This window comes from Nymphalis io, chromosome 16 (assembly GCF_905147045.1).
Source record: "Nymphalis io chromosome 16, ilAglIoxx1.1, whole genome shotgun sequence".
Taxonomy (NCBI): Eukaryota; Metazoa; Arthropoda; class Insecta; order Lepidoptera; family Nymphalidae; genus Nymphalis; species Nymphalis io.
Window position 1 is genome coordinate 412,589 of NC_065903.1, and position 25,631 is coordinate 438,219.

The following is a 25,631-nucleotide window of genomic DNA, read 5'->3' on the forward strand; positions in this document are numbered from 1 at the left end:
CTCGATCTCGGAGCGGCAAAACAAAGTAATATAGGGCAGCTCCTGCATAACGCACAGGATATCATAAAACTGTATATATTATATATTCCGCCTGAATGCTTCAATAAAGCCTCCGAGCAAAACATTTTCATAGAAATCGCTGCGGCGTACGCGCGTATCGTTTATTGGATTTAGGAAACATTTATTAGCGCTTGTTGATAGTTTTGTTTTTATACAAAGAAATATACGCAAACATTATACTTTGATAACAATACAAACAGTTTTTGTTGTTGTTGAATCTAAGTGGAACTGCCTTTTATATTAACATATAATTAAATTACCCGAAGCCAGTCAGAGCCCACCGGCCTGTTGTTAAAAATATCAAATAAACATTTTAACATTTTCCATGTTATATAATAGGGTTTTTAATGCATTTTAGCTACCTTGACTATACTTATATAAGTGTACTTAGAAGCGTCTACTTGATTCATTCCAGCATTGACAGTTTTATTATCTAAACAATGTGATTTTATAATGCCAGTACAACTCAATTTTAAAATAAAATAATTTAAACAGTTTCCATATTTATCTGAAGCCAAATCTACTTGCAACAAATGGTTCCCTTTGTACTTATTTTTACTTTTTATGGTAAAGTGTCAAATGTTATGACAGTTTTAAGGGATTTCTATAAGATTAAGCCACAAAGGCTCAGTGCATTGTTCGGTTGTCTGAGTTTATCTTTGGGTCGAGATTTTTTTTTAACATTATAATCCGTCTCGACATTTGGTGACATGTTCTTAAAAGAGAAAAGAATTAAAGGACTATGTCACTCTGAGCTATTCACTGATTTACAAGATAATTTGATTTGGATTTCAAGATTTTATATTTTTATCATAAAAGTATTTGTATAGATTTGTATTGTACGATGAAACCTGAGATAGTTAACTTTAACAGTTTAATGTTAAATAGTCAAACTATTAGCACACACGTAGTCATGAAAAGATTAATAAACCGGCTTCTTAATTAACAGCTTATACATATTAAAATATATTAAAACTGGGGGTAGGCTTAGAATTTATTTTGTATATATATAAAAAACTGGCAAGAAACTTAGTCGTTTGTTTTTTTAATTCACCGAGTTTTATAAATACTGTTAAATGTATTATACCTTCCCGATTATATTTTATTTATTTTATTATTTTATTTTATTTATCCCGATAATAAATCCAGAATAGGAATATGAATGGTAGAGGAATGGGAAAAATTCTAAGGAATTCGTAAAAACATTGGTTTAATTAAAATTACTTATTTTAACTTAAAATATTACTAACATGCGTACACACACACTACACATTTAATTATTTTATTATTTCAAATTTCATAATTTGTGTATCAGTCTCAATGCATTGCTTACATCGTCATAATTAAATCGACTGCCTCGTTGGTCTAGTGGCTTGACGTAAGGCCGCAGACCCTGAGGTCCTGGGTTCAATTCCCAAGTCGGGCCAATAAAAAGTTATTGGGTTTTTCTGACAGACAATTCTCGGTAGCAGCCCGGAGTCTGGAAGTTGGAAGTGTGTACACTCCCGCGCCTCTCAAAGTACGTAAAGCCGTTTGTCCTGCGCCTGAACTCTTTCTGTTCGTGTCGGATTGCCGTCCGATCGTATTATGAGAGCTAGGGAATAGAGAGTGTACCTGTGTTTGCGCACACACTTATGCACTATAATATCTCGTGAGTAGGTGGCTAATCTCTTGAGATTGGCCGCCGTGACTGAAATCGGTCTTGAGGACATTATTATTATTATAATTAGGTAACTTTCTGTCCACTTTAAAAGGATTTAAGTATGGAAAAGAACATAATTATCTAAATCATAAAATATTTAATAAAAGTTAAATTATATCTCTGTATGTAATTCTCAATTAACATTTTTTTTTCATTTGTGAGTCAAATTAAATATATATTATTATTTTCTATTCGGTGGTGTGGCTATTCGGTGTTGTAATGTTAAGTGGGTGGTACATATACCACTATCAAAATTAAAATCTCGTTAAAAATAATAAAACTTATAACAGCAACTCGAGACCACCACCAGATCTGGTTGCTCAAAAAAAGTGAATTTTAATGATCCAACCTCCTTTCGTGATCATAAAATATTAATGTGTAAAATTAATTGTTTCAGTAAGAGATGCTCACATTAACAGACGCTAGCAGTTTGTGGTGATCCGCTCTGACCGGAATTGTTATAAAATGAGATCACACGGCGACACCATTCGCATGAAGATGGCATACGGAAATAAAGTTGTATGATATGTCGTCAGAACTTTTTTATTTTCCATGACAAAAGCGTATTAATGTATTCATTGTTATATATCTGAGTAAATTTCATGTAGCGAGTTTCAAACAAAGGTATCATATTGTTTGATTGTGGTTACGATCATTTTCAAATATGCGTATTCAAAGATAGGACTCTGCACAAATAGTAGCTATATTTCATTTTAATATGAACGTTTTAGTAATGTTTGACTAACTACCGGACCGTCTTGGCTCAGTGGTTGGAGCACGTTTATAATCTTAACCGAAGGCGCAAGTTCAAATCCGGACAAGCACCACTAAAATTTCATGAGCTTATTTTGTGTTTATAATTCATATAGTGCTTGACGGTGAATGAAAATATTTAAAGACGTTACATTATTTACAATTCTTAGCTTAATCTTAATTATCGTTGTTACAGATTAAGAAGACGAACACAGAACGAGAACACTAGTTCTGACCATCGTCAATACCACTGGTAAGCATGTCATACAATTTATATTCATTGTTTTTTTTAATGTCTAAAATACGTATATAGACGGACAAGTGAACAAATGAGATAGACATTAGCGGTGGTAACCATTCCTTATATCGCCAAAGCGCCACCAACCTTGGGAACGAGTGAGTAAATACAATAAATGTAATTCTGTAAACTTAACTTAAGAGTAACATTGGCTCACTCACCCTTCAAATCGGAAGACAACAATACTAAGTATTGCTGTTTGGCGGTACAATATCTGATGCGTTGGTGGTGCCCAGACGGACTTTCACAAGCCCTACCACCAAGTAAATCAAATTGTATTTTATTCATCAAAAACGCCGCAATAATTTAAATAACTTAAGACAAAGCGCTCGTTAAATAACAAAACCATCATTTTCCTTATCTCTTTAATACTTCATTATCAATAATGTATTTAAAATGTAAATAACAGCAGTGAGTTGGCGAAAGCGAAGTGAACTGAGGCAGCGGTTAAGATAATTCTTAGTGATAGCGAAGCGCGGCTCAGCCTCCGAGCTTACTGGCGGGCACAGATCAAACATTCAGACGGTTCTTACGGCATTAAACCTATTATACCATGACTTATATTTAATATAAGAGTTGGAAAAATAATAAAAACAATACGTGAAGCGTTACTTATTATTTTTTGAATCACCACTCAGTGTCGACATTTAATAAATAAATAGCAACATTCTTGAACATTGAAATATTTATTTTTAACTTTGATTTTTGACTTGCAAGAAAATAAAAGACAGAATATAGCCACTATACTACTGACCATTGTGTTCGGACTTGACACATTGTTTGTAGCATAATTATCTAGAGGACAACTCTAATTTAAATTTACTGGTGGTATGGCTTTGTGCAAGCTCGTCTGGGTAGGTACCACCAACTCATCAAATATTCTATCGCAAAACAGTAGTACTTGGTATTGTTGTGTTCCGGTTTGAAGGGTGAGTGAGCCAGTGTAATTACAGGCACAAGGGACATAACATCTTAGTTCCCAAGGTTGGTGGCGCATTGGTGATGTAAGCGATGGTTAACATTTCTTACAATGCCAATGTCTATGGGCGTTGGTGACCACTTACCGTCATGTGGCCCATATGCTCGTCCGCCTTCCTATTCTATAAAAAATATAAGCATCAAATAAACAAAACTGCCGATGTTATAATATAGATATTATGATTAAAGTGTTTATTAATATAATATATTTTTATTTTAATGATCGTACCGCAACGAGTGTTTCGTGGATACATAATACATATGTATTCATTGTAAATAAGTAATCAATGTATGTATATATAATATTTTTTTAAATGCTGGGTTTCATGTCATTTCTTCTCGGTAGAATCTTCATTCCAAAGATTACAGAAGGACATTTAATGTAATCATGTAAAATGTCCGGTCGGTGCTACTTGTTCGAACTTAGATACAATAACATATGATTAAGATTTTCTGGTCGATTTAAACCTTTGTACATTAAGAAGATTTATCGATCTTAATATTTTTAATAAGGAAATCTAGATAATTAAAATATGAATTAACGACTCGTCGTTAAGTTACGTTAATTATGATAATTAAAACCTGTTAATTATAGTAATAATTAAATATATCTAATTAATTCAATTATATTGAAACCCTTGAGCATCAAGATAGCATGTGCAAGCAACTACTTCTTAAGACGGAAATGGCACCGCTGGTTTTTTAGTGGGTATTCCGTTGTTCGGCGTCTTTGACAACGGCGAGCCCCATATTGTCCCCGTGGGGGAAACGCGTAATGCGAAAAAATATATAAGCACATTGAAACCCTAAGAGACAATCTTCTAATAAGTTATTCTTTGTAATTCTCGTTATCACTTCAGAGCATCAGGTCACAAGTCCCGGCGGGACGCATTAAGATGAGAGATAATAATTCCACGGTGACCGACTGGGCTAAGTCTTACCGTCAACATTGAGACTCAGATACTCTTTCTTAATTTAAAAATCTACTTTTATATTACAACCTTTACTTTCATATTATACAAAATATAAGTCTCATGAAAATGTTACTAAAATACAATTTCATGAAGATATTACATAATAACTTTGGAATAATCCATTATAATGAGTTGTTGTTACCCCAAATCAACGTCTACTTCTTACCTTTATTATAAAATAAAAACTCTTCCTTTTTAAGAAGAATCTTTGGAACACACATGTGAAAGATTTTCATCCGTCATATGCAAGTTTCCTCACTATGTTTTCTTTCACTCACTTCTTCAAATACACGAAAACCCAGTGACGCTTGCCCGACTTTGAACCTGCAATGTTCGGTTCTAGCCACTAGACCATCTCGGATCCGAAGCTATCGAATGAATATAAACTTAAATAAATAGATATATCGTATCAGATACGACTTGAATTTATTATATGTTATATAATGAGAAAGGCAAAGATTAAAATTGATCGCGATAAAATCAAACCATTTAAAGTTTTAGATGTCGTATCGCTGTACGGCGGCACAAACTTTCTCCACATAAAATGTTATTTGGAAACAAGGTTTGGAAAACACTCATCGTCATAAATTCTTGAATGTATGATAATGTTTAGTCAAATCATTATTCTATGAATCTCCATCGAATAGCTCAGCATCTTGATATGATCTCTACATTGTATACAAAAATACACGTCTCTGTATAATCGAGTTTATTCATTTATATAAAGAACACTGACAATACGATGTTAAAATTAATAAGATTAGGAAAACAACAAAAACCGATATTTACATCTATAACAAAAGTACATAATGCAAATTAATATGGTTTTTTAAAAAGCCAAGATTGCCCAGTGGTATGAACGCGTGAATCTTAACCGATTAATTTTTATGTGCTTAATTTGTGATTATAATTCATCTCGTGCTTTACGGTGAAGGAAAACGTGAGGAAACCTGCATGTGTCTAATTTTACTGAAATTTTGCCACATGTGTATTCCACCAACCCGCACTGGAGCAGCGTGGTGGAATAAGCTCCAAACCTTCTCCTCAAAAAGGGAGAGGAGGCCTTCAGCCCAGCAGTTGGACATTCACAGGCTGTTACGGATTACGGACTACGGATGCGAAGTTTAGATTTTTTTAAATAAAGGGATTTAATTTACCGGTTAATAGTATTGGTGAATTGTACCAAACATCTGTCTAGAGGCATCAATGATTTTTTCATTTAAATGTACTATTACACAAACCTTATGTAAACAATTAGGATTCATGACATCAACATCAATCAGTTTGCTTTAACGAAAGATTATATAGATTAATCATAATTAAATTATAATTCGAAGAGGACGAAGCCGGGAACAAAAGCCTCGTCTATTGTAAGCTGATTTATCTCGTTTGTATCAAGACAACGAGCTTGACACGCTTTAAATAATCTTTTATTGATATCTGAGAATATGTTAACAGAAAAATAACACCGTTCTTATCTTAAATGCTTTGCAATCACATTGAACGATAATTTTATTGTAATAGTTGTAGAGTGTATTAAAACAACGAGTATGGTACGGAGAAGCTAAACTTGTTCTTTTATTTCACTTAACCGGCACTTACAGATATTGTCTCCGCATTCATCCCCTCCACTCTACCATTTTCGCAATACTTATCTTCATTTAATGAATTGAAATTAGCTTGAAAAATCTTAACTGTGTAAAAAAAACTTTTAATATAATCTTAATGATTGATTTATAGGAAAACAAAAACAATCTTAATTACCAACTAACTATTTAATGAATGTATGAAAAAGAATTAAAAACTATAAAAAAAATTACAAGTTCATTTGAGGTCAAAGGAAAAAAGCAAACTAAGGGCGCCTCAGTCCTATTATGTCCATTGATCAAGATTATTCCAGCACAGTACAGGCGCAGCAGATTTATTACTTACTAACTTTTCGTTACAACTTGCCAACAGTAGTCATTCAATCGTTAAAAAAGGCCTACGCTCATCTCAATGATTTAAATAGTTAAAACAGTTGCCAAATTACACGACGATTTTAGTTTAAAAGTACAAAGTAACAGCCTGTAAATGTCCCACTGCTGGACTAAAGCCTCCTCTCCCTTTTTGAGGAGAAAGTATGGAGCTTATTCCACCACGCTGCTCCAATGCGGGTTGGTGAAATACACATGTGGCAGAATTTCCTCACGATGTTTTCCTTCACTGAAAAGCACGAGATGAATTATAACAGAAATTAAGCACATAAAAATTCAGAGGTGCTTGCCCGGGGTTGAACCCACGTTCGTCGATTAAGAGATGACCCAGTGGTAAGAACGTGTGAATCTAAAAGTACAAATAGACTTTTAATTGTTTCGTTTTTTAATGTTGCGTTTTTTTTTTAAATATTTAATTGTAATAGCTTGATACGGACAATTTAAACGTTTTGTCTGTGAATCCTTTAAAATAATGTAATCAGAATAAAGTTCATAAAATCAGCGGAAAGTAAATCTATTGCCGGTACTAAAAGGTAGGTAGAATCATAGACAAGAGTTTAAATGTAATAGATCTCTTTGATCTTAGTTTTATGTTTGATAACGCATTTGTGTTTTAGAAATAATTATAATGTTTCATTCAGTAGTCCAATTGTCAATTGCTAATTGCCAAATTTTATACTGCAAAAAATTGGGTTAGCTATTTAACGCAATTGTGGTACCATATACCCAATAACAGCAAACGTTAAGGTCTTGTCTAAAACAAACAACCCAAAACAAATTTTTCCCCGTGCTTTATTTTCTATTTATTCAAAGGGTAGTCACTCGAAAAGTTAAGAACTAATTAGCACCAAGCAAAACTGAGTTGGTGACAAGTGGCCTAATTATGTGAAATCTAGATCCTTCTATATTTTGGACCGAAGCCAATTTAACTCCGCCATTTTGTGATCACGAACGCCATCTTGTCTTGCCATTGTTAGTCGGAAACTGTAACGGATGTTCGCTTCTGGCGCCAAATTGCACAGTTTATAGGTTGTATGTTGTATTAATAAATAGTTAATATAACGAGGCTAAGGAAAATATGTTTAATAACCATCATATTAAATAGTTTTCCTTCATACGCATACATTCATGGATCAACAGATTGCCTTTCTCAAATAAATCAGATCGTACATAAGATATGGCCATGTAAGTTTTGTTCTATATGAAGTAGAATTGAACAGATTGAACAAAGTGCAACATGGACATCAAATTAATATAGGTATTAAATATAAACGTATATATGCAGGTCTTATCTGGTATTTTACTACGACTTAAATAATTATAATTATACCCCCATAATGCCTGTGTGTGGCATATAACAACAAGGAACTGTAGCACTGCATATGAGAGGATTAGCCATTATTACGATTTTACGATTCATTTAATTAACAAGTATGATACTAGGCAATATAATTTTAAATTTGTACAAATAAATAATATAATTGAAGTGTCTGTCTGAGATTACAAAGTAATTTAAAAGTTCATATGACTATTTGCAAGATATCAAAATCAAAACATTCTGTCCAATCAAAACTGTCTGTCTATTTGTCCGGTAACCTACAAAGCAGTTAAAATACAAATATAATTAATTGTATTATGATTTAGGGTTACTTTGCAATACAGAAGTTTCAAGGTACCCCTGAATCTTAAGTTCATCAAAATCAATTCAGTACAATTATACAATATACAATATAATTTATTATCTGTTATTATAGGTATATAGATAGTTAATTATAAACTATTTAAACAATTTTCTAGATTTTTGGAAATTGATAGACAAAAATCACAAAAATTTGATGCTGTTAATATATAATAGGATTCCTTTATATAATACAAAGATAACGCACATAAATCCGCTGGTTACATTTAGTGTGTAATAAAACCCACCGCGCAAGGGGCCAAATAAGCTAAAAAATTGCCTGAAACAATATAGACCTACAAGTCTAACCTTATTCTGTGTTCTTATAATTAAATGTGTTCTTATAATAACTATTTTGGCAATTGCCTTCTAAGGGTCTATATAACCTCAGCTTTTTCAAAAAATCATTCATAATACATTGCAAAGTACGATGATTCCTAAAAAAATTCTCGAAAGAAATAACACTTACCTTGCAATTATAAAAACACATCTTAATTCAATTAATACTTTATATAAGCTACTGATTTATTTAAATAAACTAAATTTTATAACAATCGAATTATTACCCACAAATACTTTAACCATATAAAGTATAAAATAAAAGAAATTATTTCAGTCGTATCGTACCTCTCTCGTTACATTCAATATTTATATATTTTATTCAAGTTGGCTCCTACAAGCACTTTTGAATAGTAAAATTTTAAATTGAAATAATTATATAACTTATATCCAATTCAATGTAGGATACATATAATAATAAATTTGAGCTGCTGGTTAGTTGTAAGATAATTGACTGGAATGAGTCAATCACAATAGCCGTTAGCTACTTTAGTGTTATTTTAAGTATTAAAACAAAGCTAATTGCTTACAGATCTGTAAATAGAGTGAAACCGGAGACTTCCTTATTATTTAATGCGTCGCCATTAACGCCTGCCAGCTAAACCGTATTTATTACAGAATTCGACTCTCCTTATTCTTGTTCCGTATTAAATTACACCGTATTTAGTCTGAGGTATATTTTCGTACCTAATTTACAATAATGGGAGTTTGCCAACTTTTATTTAATTGTGATTTTTTGTAGGCGTTTAAAGTTATATTTCAAATTATGCAACGTACTGACAGATGCTTGATTTGTTATGAAAAGTTAGGTATTAGGCGTGTGTGTTGATGTGTGTTCATGTTGGTGTATATGTGCGTAATATTTTCGTCTCGCTTATCTTGTTAACAAATTAAGAATATTATATATCAACAACTCTGAACAAGTTTCATTCATGTACATACAAAAAGAGCTAATTAAGTTTTAATTCGATTAGGTTTTTTAATAACAACAAAAAACTGCGAAAAACTGGATGTTTTTAATTTATCGCGGCGCCTTAAATATTCATGAATATTCATTTGAAAATTATTACTTTGGTATAATATTTAATAAAACTAAGAAGTAAGTTTCAGCTTAGTCTTCCTAACAATATCCAAATAGGATAAATTCTTTCCTTTAAAATATCCTCATCAGGTTTGGTCGCAACACAGTCAGTGAACATTAATATTATTTGATCTCAAAGTTAATAAATGCATTATGTGTTAAGGTAATGACAGTACACAATAGTAAATTGCATTAGCATAAATCAAACATACGTTTAAACTCATTTCTCAACCCGCGCAGGGTTCTGATTGAGTTATTCCGTCTGTCCGTGTGTTATTGTTATTAATTACTTATTTATTGAGCGTTGCGTCCACCGTCTGTGCGTAGGTTACATGGATCACGTTAGTACAGGTTTAGCGATTTATATATTTGTAAAAATAAATACTTTTTAATCCAAAATATCAATGAAATATTTAACAAACATAAAAATAATTATTTTTTTTGTTTAAATATATTATCTTATATCCTAACTAGTGTATTGCAAACACATGTATCATATTTTATATATTATATTGACCGAATGTTTTAGTCGAGAGTTCTATTTGCTTATTGCGGGGAAAATAAAAACTGACATGCGATTATAGTAATTATTAGTGAGTTGGTATGTGATGATAATTTTTAATTGTTTTAAAGTTTGTTTTGATGGGAGCTTACTATTTATTCTACCGCTCGATATTACATTGATGTTGTATAGTTTATAGGCTTACAGCTTAAGGATGAGTAAGGAACTCATAATTAAAGTTCAAGCGATTGTCATATTAACAACCTATGCCGGTTAATATAATACTACTTCCTGATTGAAATATTGAACACTTATTCGCTACTCGCTGCCGCTTGTCAACATTAACCGCTACCTTCCATGAATTGATATAAATAACACTTTGACATATTTCGTGAGTAGAAACTAATGTAAAACGTGGACCCTTCTTGCATGTCTACTTATTACTTCGCGATGACTGTTGGCTCGTTTATAATGTAATGTCATGCTAATAATAAGATATTGAGTTTTTCTATCAAGAAACTCTGAGTAGCAATTTGAACTTTGGAAGTTGATAATGTGTACAATACCACTTACAATGCACGATAAATATTGGTCCAGTATCTGAACTCTTTAAGGTATTATCTATCTATGTCATCGAACTGTAAGTCTAGTCTAAGAAATTACTAGGTGAAAGTGTTTGTATAAGTCACGCCCACTTATCAGATATTCTACCCCTACACAGCAATATGTATCACGTTCCGAGTTTAGTTGCTGCTCTGCTCTCTCTCTCTCTCTCTCTCTCTCTCTCTCTCTCTATAACTATCTGCCACTGACCCTCACTTACCGACTACGCCTTATTATAACTACATAACATAATACTAATACTCATATAACTTCGTGTTACTAAGACTATACTTAAATTAGAGTTGAAGCTAAATGTATAAAATAATTCTCTTGAATATTTAAACTAGATTAGAAATTTCTTAACAAAAGAAAGACCAGTTCCCAGTTCAGAATCGTGACGGGGACATTTTTCCCTGTTTTAAAATTAAAAGAAAATGTCACTTTATAATTAAAATTCGTTTCTTACTGCGAGGCGGGATTTATCTTAAGATGATAATTTACGAATTTTTCAACTTATATAATATCCCTAACATTAAAGCCGTATAAATGTTGTTTAGGGGGTGATTAGTTAAACAATACTGTGTCTTTTTCTTCGGAATGTCAAACCAATGATGTTAGAAAGAGAGAATTAGTGTACCCACTCATCAGATATTCTAACGCAAAACGCCGTACAATAAAAAGCAGTACATGGTATTGTTGTTTGAAGGGTGAGTGAGCCAGTGTAATTACAGGCACAAGGGACATAACATCTTAGTTCCCAAGGTTGGTGGCGCATTAGCGAGCGGTGGTAAACATTTCTTACAATGCCAATGTCTATGAGTATTGGTGACCACTTACCATCAGATGGCCCATATGCTCGTCCGCCTACCTATAATATTTATAAAAATTAACTAAATATCCGCTAATCAACGTAATCTACTGACGTGAAAGTCGCAGCATCGACCTTATCGATCGGTTTTTGTTACTCTATGACAAACATGAGCTTTTGAAGCTAAAGTTGAGGCTTAATAATATGAATATTATTAAAAACATTCATTACTCGTTTAAGAAAAAAAAAATACGGGCAATGTTTTGATTCTTAAGTCATATAATTAATATTGTACATTTCCTGCACAGTTAACATCCACAAACAAATCTTCTCCGAAATAAGTTTTATCATAAAATTTATAATATACGCAAATGGTTCCTATTTCTAAAAATTTTATTATTAAAATCGAAGCGTCAATGTTCAATCTATACTATTTAAGGTCATGTTGAATTGTATCGGTAGCTATTTTAATGTATTTTGCATATAAACATATTTAAGTTCGCAATGTAAGTCGACAAATAAAAAGCCACACAACGAGTAAATTAGAAAAAAACACAATATATTCGTACGTTTAAACAAGCCGATTAAGTAGACATGTTTTTCGTCACATAATAAATATGTCGCAAATAAAAGTAACGATGATAAGCGGTTGTATTGCGTGCTGCCATTGTTCGCTCCTAAAGCCCTTCCCCGGAAACTTACGATACACAAACAAACATTTGTCATTCTAACATAGCAAATGTATGTATATTTACATGTATATATTGTATGCACATACGTATAAAACTCCTTTTATCGACATGGGCGAAATGTTTACATTATCTACGAGTGTTGAAAAATAGTGTTTTATACAAATGAAATGACATTTTTTCAATGGAATAACACTTTTCGAGACGCAACAATTAACTATTGAATCTAATGATTTGTCCATCAAAGCGTTAAGACAGTCATCAGAAACATATGAACAATTTGTAGAAACAAAATGATGATGTCCTCCTGACCGATTTCGGCCACGGCGGCCAATCTCAAAAGAGATTTCCCCAATGAGCCTGACATATTATATTGCACGAGCACAGGTGTACTCTCTATTCCCACAATCTCATAATCACCGGAAAAAGTTCAGGCGCAGGATCAATGGCTTTTAGTGCTTTCGCGGGAATGTCCACACTATCAGAATCGCAGTTGCTACTGAGAATCTTTTCCAGAAAACCTATTAACTTTTTATCACCCCAACCTGGGCTTTGAACTCAGAACATCAGAATTTGCAGCTTTATATTTAGCCACTAGAACGACGAGACAGATACTGCTAACAAATCAGTAACGGCCTGTGAATGTCCTACTGCTGAGCTAAGGCCTTCTTTCCCTTTTTAAGGAGAAGGTTTGAATCTTATTCCACCACGCTACTCCAATGCCGGTGAATGCCGGGAATTTCCTTCACCGTCAAGCACGAGATGAGTTATAATAAAAAATGTAGCACATGAAAATTCAGTGGTGCTTGTCCGGGTTTGAACCCACGATCATCGGTTAAGATTCACGCGTTCTTACCACTAGGCGATATCGGCTATACAGTTATTATAGTATAATTAAAAGTAGTTTAAAATGCAGAGTAACTGCCATTATAAAAACATACGTATGGGATGAATACAGCAATCTTTGTGAGGTTATATCACGTGAATCCCAAGTGTGTGCCGGTTGCGGCTTCGCACAAAGAAAACAAAATATAATTATAATAAGTATTTTAGAAGACATTTGTCTGAATTCGTTAAATTAACATTAGATGACATCTTATATTTAAATTAATCGATCGGGCTCGTTTGAAATGTGACATTTATGACGTCCCATAAATTTCCTGTAATTGTTTTATTATTTAACATAAAGCGAGTTACGTAGAATTTCCTAATTAACGTTCTTTATGGAACTACATATATTTGATTATATGTGAAAACATTTATATATTCAGTGTATTTTATAATACATATATAATAACAATAAGAATTTAAATGCGAAATGGAGCAACTTTGGAGATATGAATTAAGTTAATAAATAAAATAAAATGCAAAATCTAGCTTATAGAGTAGCTGTACTCAACCTGAGGCCCGCCAGGCTTTTGTGGTTGGCCTACTTGATGTTTTATTTTATTTGGAACTATTTTAAATGTCAAAGGTCATTAACACCTAAATAATTTTAATTAAGCTAGTGGACCCGGCCACTGCAAAGAGTTTGAAACTTCATAAAATGATAAAAAAAATTAAAATATACGCGATAAATCCGTTCATAGTTGTTTAATTTAATTTGTAACAATTCCGAAACCTAAGAAATCATTACCTAAATATTTTTTGTTTGCGGTCCGCGCCACCATGAATAACACGTGTTTGTGGTACACCCTAAACACCCTATAAAGAAAAGATTGAGTATTGCTGTTGTAGAGCAACGAGGCAGTTTCGTATATATTTACTTAAGCCTTGTTTTATTTGCACATATAAATATAAAGGAGACTCATAAAACAGAATATTTATATCTAGAAATATTTTTATAATAAATGATATAAAATTAAATTACTTCACTAATATATTTTTATTTAATATTATTTTATGAGCGTGTTCAAAAAAAAAATCATAACATCGATCGTAAATTATTTAAATTGATGACGCATTTAACAAAAAATATGATCGCGAACATTATCAGACATAAATATGTCCACATACAACTAATATTTATACATTATGCCGACACGAATAATGGCTTTTAGTAATTCACACGTATTAGTAATGAGCTGTTAATATAATGTTTTATTTACAGCTATATATATTTAGGAATCTAAGCTGATCGCATTTGTATATTTACTATTTTATCATATATATTTGTTAAAATGTATTATCAAATAGTACTACACAATTCGACTGCTGATGATGATGTCTTCCACATCGACCTTAACCACGGCGATCAGGAAATCCGATACTTCAACGAGCTCAGGTGCAGAACCAACGGCTTTACGTGCGCTCTCAGACACAGCAGTGTAAACGTAGAAATTCTCAATAGTAGCTAAAAACCCAATAAATTTATTTTGAAAAGGGATTTCAACCCACGGGCCTTATAACCTAACGAACGAGGTAGACATATCTTTCTAAGAACAGGGACCGCTAAGGTGATGGCTTTTCAATCACGCTGTATTACTGGACAATTTAAAGTCTCCACCTATGCTGCGCAGGACATATTACAGCGTAAAAGTGTGTGCGCAAACACAGATTCACTCTCTATTCCCAAACACTTATAATCCGATGGGACGGAAATCCGATACGACCGGAAAGAGTTCAGGTGCAGGACCAACGGCTTTACGTGCTTTCCGAGGCATGGGAGTGTACACACTTCCAACTTCCAGACTCCGGGCTGCTACTGAGAATTTTTTGACAGAAAATCTCCATAACATTTGATTGGCCCGACTTGGGATTTGAACCCAGGACCACCGGGTCTGCATTTTTATATTCATTTATATTAAATGTATTTATTTATATACACGCCTACTGTGCTGCTGTTAACATGTCATTAACAATTGCAAAAAACAGTGACTTTTAAGTAGGTATGTATGGTATACATTTCCTACTTAAAAACTTGTAAATACGCATTTGGTAAAGCTATGTTTACTCGGTAAAGAGAATATATAGTATATAGAATAGTGAGTATATAGTAAGATACCAAGTATAATGGATCATGCTGCTCAACTCGATCGACGGATTCCTTGGCGGCGTATTATGCACCGGGGATATGTCTAGGAGACATAAGCTAGCCCTCTTTACAAAATATCATATTAAATTGTTATTATTATATTTCACATATTTACATGTTTAGTAAATAATAGAATAATATATAAAATTCGAATTTTGTGTAGTTCGAATCGGCAGTAAACTTCAATTTAAATGAAACGTGTAAAATGACGATTTAAATTATACTTAGTACTGTGGTATTCCGGTTTAAAGGGTGAGTGAGCCAGTATAACTAAAGGCACAGGGGGCATGACATGTCAGTTCCCACGGTTGGTGGTCCATTGGCAATGACAGGGATGATTAATATTTCTTACAGCGCCAATATATATGGGCGGTTAGGGCCACTTACCATCAGATGTAACATAATACGATACTTAACTATTTAAAAAATTATACAAAAAAGACCCTACTTAAAGAAGGATTATTTTCATTTGGTAAAAAACAAATCCATAAGCAAACACACCGCCTACAAGGTGTCATTCGATATATGAAAATATGAAACAAAACAAACGAAGGTGTTATCTCTGCCAGTGGATGACAAATGTCTGGACAGCCTCCGACCACGCGCTATAGAATTCCACCTCCATTACTTGTGATAATCTGAAGTGTCAGTGGCTTTACAAATGACTAGCTATTGTCCTCGACTCCACACAGAGATACTTTATGCTGATCAATATGAAAATCATTTGCTTGTCTCCGTAATCGTTAGTAAAAAAAACAACTTTGAAATATATATTTTTATCTCTATAGCAGCAGTACCCCCACTCAGTCTATTCTGGGGGCGTGACTGTATTTTTTTTTTTAAATAAATGGCTCTTTGTCATTGCAGACGGACTTACAAATTAAGCATATGAAAACTCAATAATGCTTACCCAGGAATGAAGTCGGGGATGTTCAGTCGGCTTTGATACAATGGCGTGATTTAGCCAATAACCACGCTTTGTTTTATGGCTAGATATAAAACGATTTTACAATAACAATACAGTTATAAATTGATATAAGTGTTAATACATGCATAAATGCATTTAACGCGCAAAAATACAAATGCATTCGTCTCAAAAACTAAACGCAATTAACACTTTCCGAGATGTTCATTTTTCCATTAATGAGCTACTAAGTTCAAAGGATCTCGTGTAGGGTTACCACATTTATTAACAAATATATTATTTACTTTAAAATACATTAAAATGATCATTTTTTTTTTTATTTTACTTGCTATACTTAAATGTATGCGTAAATATTCTTTACTTACTTAGTTTACTTTAAAATTACTTTGGGTGGATAAAGATTTAAAATAAAAAGTAAGTTGATATTAAGTATACCTATATAGTTTATTTGATATTTTCTACATTATTTTTCCTACGTTATTATTTAAAATTAAACATTATCATGAATATTTCTTTTAGGTCTAATTTAAGAAAATATTATTCATTTACTGTTCAAGCTTTTTGTTTCGACTTTTAATTAAATTTAATCAAATGTTAATATTATCTATTGATATAACGACATAATAAGAAAATGTAAATAAATTAAAAAGTATATCAACATCCAACAAAATCCACCCACATGGTATCCGCAATGGAGTCAGCTCGTAAGACGCGTTGGCTCAGTAAAAGCATATTAACGAGGAAATTAATGAGCAATCCACGCCAGACCGTTAATTACTACCTCTACTCGAAGTTTTTTCAGATTTACTTGAAACGCTATTGAAACTTATACCGACTGCCAGCGTCTGTCTTACCGACTCCGAGGTGATTGCATTCATTGGTACTGTTCGAGCCAAAAGAGCCTCGAATTATAAAGATTTGTTCCTTAAGAAATTATAAATAAATACAGTGCATTTATAAACGTACACTTAAGAAATCACCTTTACGTCACAAACATTGTTCTCAAATTAGACCTTGAAATAAAAACTATTTATTGGTAAATTATAAAAACGCGTTTTTCAGTTAGTAGTGCTATCCTGTGAAAAATCACTTCGTGTCTCACTCGTGAAATGTTGAAAACGGTGGTACGCTGTTTTGATGCCTATATTATAACTAGCTGCTCGTCCCTACTTCGTACGGGTAAACTTCATACAATGTAAACCCTTCAACTTTTTATTTTCCGATTAGGATTTTTTATAAGATTTGCGTAAAATCTATTCTTCATCAATCATTTCTTGGTGAGCGGCCACGTTGCGAAAGGAGTAACTGTCCAATGCAAGTCAATCGGGCCTCTAGTTTTGGAAATCCCATATTGTCAGTCAGTGATATTTCGCTCTTATATGAATATGAATATTATACTGATTGATCCGGCATATAGATTCTTCATATAATGTTAAGGCGAGTTATATACTGAATTCTTGGATGCTGGATTTTCATGGACAAAGGTGATTCTTGAGTTCGATTACTAATGTAATTACATCAATTCTTATGTGTATGAATAATGACATTTCTTAAATACGCTAAATTTTATGAAAAAAAAACGAAAAAAAAAACATGAAGAGAAATCCATGTAAAACTTCGTACGAACAAGCTATTTTATGAATATAAACAAAATGAATAAAAATATCCTCTGACCTGGAATGGAATCTGAATATTAGAGACATTTTTATTTACTAAAAATACTTTCTCATTCGTTCCGACGCAATAAACAGCGAGCACTTACCCAATCTTCCTAATGAGTCAAGCTCAGAACGTTATTTAATTATGTAAATAAACGGTATCGATCGAATACATCGCCCTGCGATGTTGATGCATGTATTTTAATTTTACCAATACTAACAATTAGTATTAAAGAAATTACAGTTTTTGGCACTTTTTGGGACACCGATATAAATTAGTTAATCCAGCTATAACTATAAATTATATATATTTTTATATATTAATTGTGTTGTATTTTATATATTACTTTGTGTAGTTCAGATTTGGATTCCCATTTCTTAGAAACATTTATTTAATATTATTTTATTTTTTTAATTTTACAACGAAAATGTGTCACCAACCTTTGAAAACTAAGATGTTATGTCCCTTGCGCCTGTACACTGGCTCATTCTCCCTTCAAACTGGAACGCAAAAATACCAAGTATTGCTGTTTAGCGGTACAATATCTGATAAGTTGGCTGTACTTGCCCAGACGAGCTTGCACAAAGCCGTACCACCTGGTTCACCATTTTATAAAACATTGCGTACAGAAAACAGGTAATTATTAAGTGAAGATTACTTTGCTTGTATTTTATAAAAATCGGTACGTCAAGTGTCGCCCCTTGTAAATGGACGCGTAATATATTTAACACGTTTGCATATTCTAGATTTCAACAGCCATAATTAGACCGAATTAACCCTTATTTAACGCAAGCAAATGTACCACCTAACTACCTAAATATAGAGATTATTATCGCTTGCCGTGTAATCATACCATCGTCTAATGTTTAAGTACGAGGAACCTAAGAAAAAGTTCGAAATGGACTGTATGCTTTAAGTGATAAGGTTTAAATTCGTATGTTAACGGATAGAGAGAATGTAGTCTTGCGGAGTATGGTAATTCCTTGCTGGTGACGGAATTAGTTTCTAATCAGTTGATTTAATCGTGGCGAAATATTACACCGGTTGTAATTCAGCCCACTCAACTAAATATAATCGACGATTATGTCGGCTTATATTTCGCCCACAATTTCGATCTCGTTAACTGTTTTTGTCGAAAAAATGAAGAAGGTACTTAAATTAAATTGCTTGGAACGATAGTAAAATATGCGTATAAGCTCCTTGGGTTTATTTACTAAATTTGTAAAGCCTTTTTCATATTATAGAATGTCCCAGAATATTCTTTTTATTGGTAGCTAGAAATTCGTCCTGATTATTTTGATTGTTTTCACCTTTATCAATAACTTTTGAAATCTTGAACTCGCTTAGTAGTAGTAGGTTATTAGAAAATTTTATTTTTTTGTATTCAAAATCAATTCTTGAAAATATAATGTTAACAGCCAATATTTTATTTTTAACTTAAAACAGAATTTATTAATTCAAAATTATATTAGAGCAAGTTTACTTTATTAGGTGTATCTTTTTTATAAATTGCTTCAGTCATGCGTGTGACCACCCAACCAATCTGTTTTCTTTACACCAACACACCCATAACCTAATGGAGTGTCCATGGAGTGTTCATTGTTCACTACGCTTTCATTGTTTGATGCGAGATTCAGGGTTGCCAGTTGCTTATTTTGTTATTGTAATGTATGGCATAAGAAACTTAGTAGTCTACCAATTATCGATGGTCCTCTTTCCCTAGAAGAATATTCATATATTCAAATTGTATAATTCTATAATGATAGGCAAAAGCCTGTCCACGACACTGTTTATATTGTCTATATGCAAAAGTCGTTTGACATTCAGACGACGTTTTATTTTTTCTTCTATATATTCCTATAAATTCTTATTGCAATATTATGCCATAAATGGCATATTAACTCGTGTCACATCACCACGTGATACAATTACAGGCATAATGTGGATGAGTTCGTTATGAGGCGTCCTAACGATCACAATAATAAGTTAAATATTGTGTCCGTTCAAAGTTATATTCTATTTTCTTCAGCTAGTCTTGACCAGGTAACTCACGTGCCTACTGCAATATCACGTCCCCGATTTCTATATCTAGTTCTTTGACTACATTCAGTTCAGCTCACTTTACACGTTGTCGCTTCTCCAATCCAGGTGTCTATATGTAAAATATCGAAATTGGTGCATTGGTTATTAAATGTATTTATTATTAAAGAAAACCAATAAATAAATCCATTGTAATAATTTAATTAGACCATAGATATTTGCTAGCATTTTTTTCTTTATTAAAATATTATGTATAGGAAAGAATTATACGCGCCATGTGCACACTTGAGTACAGATCAGTGATGTAGAATTAATGGGACTAACTTTAATTAACTTTAAAAAACATCATCCGTTGTTACATTTCTCAAATTGTTGTTGTTTAGGGTACATAATTTAAACCCCTAGATGGGCTATGAGATACGAGTTTTGCCATACCAATGGATATGTTTAATGTTTTTATTAGCTTACTAGATTCCGTTCGCGGCTTTGCTCGCGTATGGGAGGGCAGGTGTTAGGTTAGGTGTTTGTTTAGTGGTTTGTTTAGGTCCTTTTATGTACCCTTGAAAACGTGTATGCAAAATTTCATGATAGTTGGTCGAGTAGTTAAGACGGGAAAACTCATTTTCTCCTGTATACTGGTGGTAGGACTTTGTGCAAGCTCGTCTGGGTAGGTACCACCCACTCATCAGAAATTGTGTGTGGTATTGTTGTGTTCCGGTTTGAAAGGTGAGTGAGCCAGTGTAATTACAGGCACAAGTGACATAACATCTCAGTTTCCAAGGTTGGTGGCGCATTGACGATGTAAGCGATGGTTAACATTTCTTACAATGCCAATGTCTATGGGCGTTGGTGACTACCATCAGGTGGCCCATATGCTACTATTTTACCGCCTACCTATTATATATAAAAAATGTATAGTATTAGTAAGGATTCAACATAATACATATTTGATACAATCACGATTTGTTTCTTCTGCCATCCCTAACGCACACGTCTCATTACTACGACTCACTTCCAGACCGGAACACTACAACGCTACTACTAGACGCTTCAATGAATATTTATTATCCGATCCTCAGTCAACGTTCGATTATCGAATAAATCTAAAAACAGTAGCAAATATACTATTGTCTTTCGGACGAAATGAATAATATTAATTATTCATTTTTTAACCAAATGTCTTTGGCTCGACGGGTTTTATTAACTAGGTGTCAAGGCTTTGCGCAAGCCCATCTGGATAGGTACTACCCACTCATACATATTCTACCGCCGACAGCAAAACTCAGTATTGTTGTGTTCCAGTTGGAAGGGTGAGTGATCCAGTGACCTACAGGCGCAAGAAACATAACATGCTTCCAAGGTTGGTGTCGCATTGGTGATACAAGGAATAGTTAATATTTCTTACGGCGCCAATTTATATGGACGGTGGTGACCACTTACTATAAGATAGCCCATCTGTCCATCCATATACCTAGTTTAGTTTTTGTATAAAAACTTCAATATAATATATGTCATTTGTACTAACCGTAAAAAAAGTCTATCTTTATATGTATAATAAGTGATATTAGCAAAATATTTTGTGCACAACTAACGTAGATAAACGCCGGTATTTTTAAATTAAAAACCTATCAGTCGATTATTTTGTTTTTAAATATATTTTTTAATATTATAAATAGCAATATTTGTAAGCATATCAAAATAAGCTTTTAAAAATGACGTACTCAATTAATTTCCAATTTAAATAAAAAAATATATAGTGAAATATTTTTATTGTTGCTAGGATCACATCAAAATAAAAGATCGCTTTACAGAAAAGGGATTGAAAGATTATATGTGGCTTAGTGACGATGATGAAATATCGATTGATACAATATCTTAGATCGATTCATGTCTCAAATTTTAGATATAAAATTAATTTTGGCCTTATTACTAAAGATATAAAGCTTAGATATTCATATTTACCATAATTTTGTAATGAGTACAAGTGAGACAGATAGATCATGTACACACATTTTTGAACAACGTTTATTTTAAATAGACCAATGTCTATAAACGAAATAATTTAAAAAAAAAAATTTTCGACCAAGACACTAACTACTATTACAGAGCCAAGAAATTCCGTTAAAAAGCTTTAATACTCACAAGCACAGAAAAATATGTTCATATTAAATTGTTCTCTTTTTAAATTTTACGTCTGTTTAAAAAAAAATTCTTGTATTTAAAAAACAATACCACAAATGCAGACATGAGAAGCACTAGTTGTATACAAATAACATACAAAGTACTTACGTATCAAAATGTTTTTGCGCTATTTAGACTTGCATCTGCTTATCTGTTATTCTCATTACTATAAAATTGGTAATGCATTCCTTCTGTGTAATATAAAAACACCATTAATTACATTATAAGGTTTTTAGTTGCTTTCACATACCTGTCCTTCTATGAGTAGGTCGTGTTCAGTAGCTCGATACCTATATAAAGAAGTCTGTTATGTTTCTCAGTACTGGATATGATCTGTTGTCAAATCTACAGACGACGCAGGTTGTTGTACAGGAAGTTGTATTGTTATTATTATAACAAGGCTTAAAGGATAAAACCAATCCAATCCGCATTGGAGCAGCGTGGTGGAATAAGCTCCAAACCTTTTCCTCAAAACGGGAGAGGAGGCCTTAGCCCAGCAGTGGGATATTCATAGGCTGTTACTATTCATGTGAAATAGTAAAAAAGGCATTTTGTTACTTTGTCATATAGAGCATGATACATTAAATAAACATTCTCTTCAAAAAACGTTTATTGCGATAATGTAAGTACAAGTATATTTCCATGCAGATGGTTCAAGAACAATGTTTATATAAAAAAAACAGTTATCAATTTTATTAATAAAATTAAAATTAGCATTACATACAAATATTAACACGATTGTTCTCAAACTAAATATAAATGGCTGTTTAATCTTTATAAGTGCCCACAGACTGTTTTAAAGAATAAATATTAAAATTATACAAATGTATTAAGTACAGTCATTAAGGTAATTAAACGATTCCAAGTATATGGAGTATCGCCATAAGTTAGTTTTTAAATTTTCTTCTCGAATTAAGTGGCGAGTTACGAATTCTTACAAAATACTCATACTATAATACTGGTTAATTACTATCACGCAAACAAGACCATAGGTATGTAGGGTGCAAGTTAGGTTGCGTTCATTGTATAAGTGACAGCGGAAACGTTAGCGAGTTTTGTAAACAAATTAAGTAAGCGCTTGTAGTGTAACCTTTTTCAATTAAGAAATAGAATAATAGTTTGAGTGAGTAAATTGCATCTTAAAAATAAAATTATTATTAAAATTTATTAAACAGAGTTACAAAAATAGAATAATACCTAATTTATCCCCCACTGTCAGGCAAAAACCTCATCTGCTGTTAAGCACATCGTATGACTTGGTATTTTTCCTATAAAATGCCGATATTATCGAGATGCGAACCAGCCATCTTTGTTTTATATTCTCAGCGACCATAGCTTTATTTAAATGTTATTTTTTTATATATTACTTGTACAAATTAACAGTGCTGCAGAGTTGGACCTACAATTCATTTTAATATTATTAAATACAATTATAAATATGATATACGACTTTTCAACTCAAGCGATAAACTTGAAACAGTTACACGTTCATGAATCTCAATTAATCACTATCTTCATAACCTTTTGATAAATGTATAATGCTTATGAAATGATAAAACATTTCAACTACAACAAAACTATTATTACATCTCATTCAAAATTATGCGAAAATTGTAATTTAGAAACGCATTTCGCAGCAAATATAATTTCGTCCGACAATTGTAATAACAAAGAGATACAAATGATAATTCTCATTGCTAAACGGTTCTGATCACATCGTTCAATCGCTGATCAAATTGTTAACAATCACTTGTTCCACAAAGTGGCCGCTCGTCGAAATACAAAACGATTATTCGAGCCATTACTTTCAACTCGGCGAGTGCCCATTCAAACTTAAATCATTTAACAGTTCAACTTTAACTATTAAGTCATTAATCTAGAAATTCCACGAAACGGTCACGGGCGGCCATTTCACGTTTCCGCGGCCGTTTCGAGTGGAACAAGATGGCGTCGTGCGCCAAAACAAAGGTCGGCGTCGGCGCACGTGCTGCGTTAAATCGGGAATTTCCTGGAGCGTGTGTTTACAAATAATTTGCTGAGCTTTGAATCGGTATTAAGATATATAAACAGAATTAAGTTAACGCATTTTGCGGTCACAACGCAATCCCTTTGAAACTGCAAATCGATGTTTCGAAGTTTGCTTAAAATTCGTTTTAATATAGCTAGAAACTGGGTTACTGAATATTTTTTATCAAAAGTATTATACACATGGGTATACCTATACCTATAATGTAACTGTCAGATCGTGTTCAAACATGCTCTACAGCCATAGGCTGTAAGGTTTCGTAGTCCACGTAATCTGAGTTGACTGGCCTGAAGTTGGGCTCTCTGAAATGTTCGCCCTTAAAACGCAGAAAAAATTAACATTAACCCATTATTTAATTAGTTAACCACAAGTGTAACGGCTGCTGTTCCGAAAAACTATAACTTTGCCTATTTAAGAAGCGCAGAATGAAATAAAATAATCATGAAATATAATTTTTGCCAGGCACTCGAAATACACGTAAACATTGCATGGGCGCAACTTGGTGATAACTTAAAACGCATTTTTTTTCAAAGTCATCGATAGTTTTTTGTTAAATTAATTATTTATACCTATATCAGTACCTAATTGTTTCTTAGAGTAAAAAAAGAGATCACTTCTAATTAATCTTAAATAGAATATAACAAAATAAGAATTATAAATTATGTCTACAATTTTAATGAGGTTATTAAGCAATTCTATGGTTTAGTCAACGGATCCCTAATAAGTTACACAAATATTCACAAGAAAAATAAGCACAATAGAATAAAGTTAAGTTACTTAAACAAATATAAATGCGTTTGGGTGGTTTTGTGAGAATTGATATTTATGGTCTAAAAAACGGTCTCCCGTCGCGGGACAGCTGCTTCGAAAAAAAGAGGGAAAAAACGGGACCCGGGACTACGGGACCGGTATTATGTTTTTATTTATCATTCAATTCCACCTTCGAGTGTGATGATTATCAATTAATATTATTTTAAACCTTTTCAAGAACTATTTTTAAGGACTGTTCGATATGAGTTGCACTCGAGGACTTTTTGAAATCACGGTCGACTATGCATTGGCGTTGGCTGTTTTTTTGACCTTTATAAAATAAACAATTTAAAAAAAATAAATCACTTACAACTTCGCTTACGAGATGCTTAAACACTTGAGTCTTAATCGAAGGTTGTGGGTTCGAGTACAGGCAAATACCACTGAGTTTGTATGTGCGTTTTGTGTTTATAAATTCGAGCTCGGCAGTGAAGAAAAATATCTTGAAGAAATCTATCTTGAAGAAATCTACGTGTATCGAATTAAATTCTGTCAAATGTGTACCCACCAACCCG

The 25,631-nt window shown here is 32.7% G+C and overlaps 1 protein-coding gene across 1 annotated transcript in view; it reads left to right on the forward strand.

The window, feature by feature from the left end:
* LOC126774100 (frizzled-2) overlaps positions 1-25,631 on the forward strand; it is a 272,688-nt gene that overhangs the window by 181,892 nt on the left and 65,165 nt on the right. Inside the window, exon 4 of the mRNA XM_050495427.1 lies at positions 2,712-2,768. The gene's annotated coding sequence lies outside the window, so the exon portion shown is untranslated. The remainder of the gene's footprint in view (positions 1-2,711; positions 2,769-25,631) is intronic.